At 44.8% G+C, this 2,494-nt stretch overlaps 1 protein-coding gene across 1 annotated transcript in view; it reads left to right on the top strand.

Moving 5' to 3' along the window:
* Nucleotides 1–2,494, top strand: part of LOC103768224 (serine/threonine-protein kinase 3) — a gene marked incomplete at its 3' end in the record, with an annotated part of 51,516 nt that overhangs the window by 209 nt on the left and 48,813 nt on the right. The window lies entirely within an intron of this gene.

The following is a 2,494-nucleotide window of genomic DNA, read 5'->3' as shown; positions in this document are numbered from 1 at the left end:
GCTCTCCCTGCAGGGCCGGCCGCACCCTGGGGGGAAGCTATAAGGCAAACTCACCACCTCTGTATGAAGGGCTGTGGGAATCACCCATATGTCAACCTTAATTCGGGGGCTCAGGGTTCAGACCCCAGCATTTCAGACCTTCACATCTCTAACTGTGGTGCCCAGCACTACACACAGTGCTCATGGTGAGGTCACACCAATGCTGATTACAGGGAGATAATTGCCCCTTTTGGCCACGTGGCTATACCCTGTTTGATGCACCCCAGGAGGTGATTTGCCGTCTTAGCTGCCAGGGCACACTGCTGGGTCCTGTTGAGCCTTCTGTTGACCAGCACCCCCAGATCCCTGTCTGCAGGACTGCTCCTTAGACACTCCTCTCCCATGTTATACTTGTGCTCAGTGTTATCCTGTCCCAGGTGCAGAAGAGTCTGGCTCTTGGACTTGTTAAATTTTATCTTATTAGTGGTTGCTCAATGCTCCAATCTCTCTAGAGCCATCTGCCGGGCCTCTTGTCCCTCAAGATAGTCAACAGCACCTCCCAGCTTGGTATAATCAGCAAACTTAATAATGGTGTATTTGACTCCTGCATCCAGATCAGACAGAAGTACCGAACAGAGCTGTTCCTAGAATTGAATCCCCAAGAGGAACACCACTGGTGATGGGTTGCCAGCCAAACACAGCCCCATTCACTACAACCCCCTGAGCCCTGCCCTTCAGCCAGTTCTTTCGCTCTGCTTCCCTGTTGCTGCTAGTCCTGATAGTCATGACTTGTGCTCTCTGCTTCCTTTTATAGGTGACATTCACCTCTATGCGCTTTTCTGACCACTGTATGCATTTTGATGGTACTTAAACACTTCTTGCTTTTGTAGCACGCAGCCATGCTAGAGCTTTCCTTTCCTGATGGTCCTCAGATGGTTTATGAGGCTGCAGTATTCCAGAACACACACTCTTCTGGCTTGCTGGATTATCAGTCTGTAGCTTCTCTGTCACCCTTTTGGTATGAGTGTTCTGTTACTCTGCTTTTGAGAGCTGGATTTTGCCATGCAGATGCAAAAGCACTTCTTACTCCAGAGCTGGTCCAAAGACCTTTATGTAGTTTAACCACTAATTTTTCAAGAACTAAACCTGGGGATTTACCTCCTTAGGAACACAGTATATTGAAGAGAGACCTTCTCTGCAGAGCCTTCTAAGCACAATTTCTGGTAATACTTGTTTCTAGATAATAGCAGGCAGTAAGTTGTATGCCAATCTTGCTGTGTATTTGTTGGTGTTCAGGGTTGGTTTTTTGATCCATGTTTGAGATTGACTGTGTGGAAATCCTTGGAGATTCAGGACACTTATCGTTTCTGAACTGAGGTGGATTTAGCAAAGCTCTGGCACAAAGTGTTAATATTCAGCATGCCATAAACCATTCATGATATAGCCTTTGTTAATAGCCAAAACTTAAATTGCCTATAGCTTGAATCATCAGATGATCTGTTCTAGTGTACTTCACCACAAAATTATTAGTTCACATAAATGAGGATTGTCTCTCTCTCCAGATATCCTTCTGACCATACTTTAGCTTATCTTACCGTTGCTTTAAAGTTCCTTCTTGCTTGCCTTCAGATCAGGTAGACCGTTTTACTCCCTTGGTGTGCAATGCCATGAAAGCAGTCTTGTTTGAGCTGTGAATAACAGGGTTTTCAGTCCTCTGGGCATACAATCCTTCGAAGCAGCATAGCAGTCAACATAAAGTAGCACAAATAAAGGCTTTGAGCAGCGTGCCACTGAATGGACACACTGAAAGATCTCAGAAAAGAGTGGCAGGCAAGGAATGCATAATGTGCAGCAGTAGGTGGTAGCTGCTTGCTGTGGAGTATAGAGCTAATGCCACCATCAGTTTCACCCTCAGCTTGCATAAGGAAAAGTTTACAGAAGTCACTGGGACTCTTTGGGTATAGCAACACGTGTACTTATTTGGAAAGTAATGCCAACTTGAGCAGCTCCCACTTTGCTCCATCCTTGTTGACAATGCCATGAATTCAAATGGGGAACTGGTGTGTTGGAAAAACAGTTTGGCAGGCAGATTTATTTCTGATGAGGGTGAGTTAGAGCTGGTGGGCTGGACACAGGATGGGAATTACTATTGTAGGCTGTGGTGAAAGGAGGGCTTGGAGCTTGGCGTGTAACTGGGCCCTCGGGCTCCAAGGACAGGTTTTATGAGACTGGATAGAAACTGGACTAGGAAAGTGGTTCTGTTTGTTGAGTTGCTCATAACAAGCTTTAATTACTTAAGTGCAGGTAATATTGCTGACTAATTATTTTTTCCTTTCTGTTGAGTCATTCTGTGGGCTTAGTGATTGTTAGTGTTTTTTTTTTTTTTTTTTTGTTTCTTGTGCGGTTCTGGAAGTGGTTGTTTTTGGAGGGAGGTCCAGATGTGTATCAACATTTTGAAAACTGAAACTGGAAGGATTTGCTATTGGTTCATTTAATTTCTGTGTAGGAATGGAAA

This window comes from Merops nubicus, unplaced genomic scaffold (assembly GCF_000691845.1).
Source record: "Merops nubicus isolate BGI_N331 unplaced genomic scaffold, ASM69184v1 scaffold20032, whole genome shotgun sequence".
Taxonomy (NCBI): Eukaryota; Metazoa; Chordata; class Aves; order Coraciiformes; family Meropidae; genus Merops; species Merops nubicus.
The sequence above is the reverse complement of the archived record's forward strand: the minus strand, read 5'-3'. Positions and strand labels throughout refer to the sequence as shown.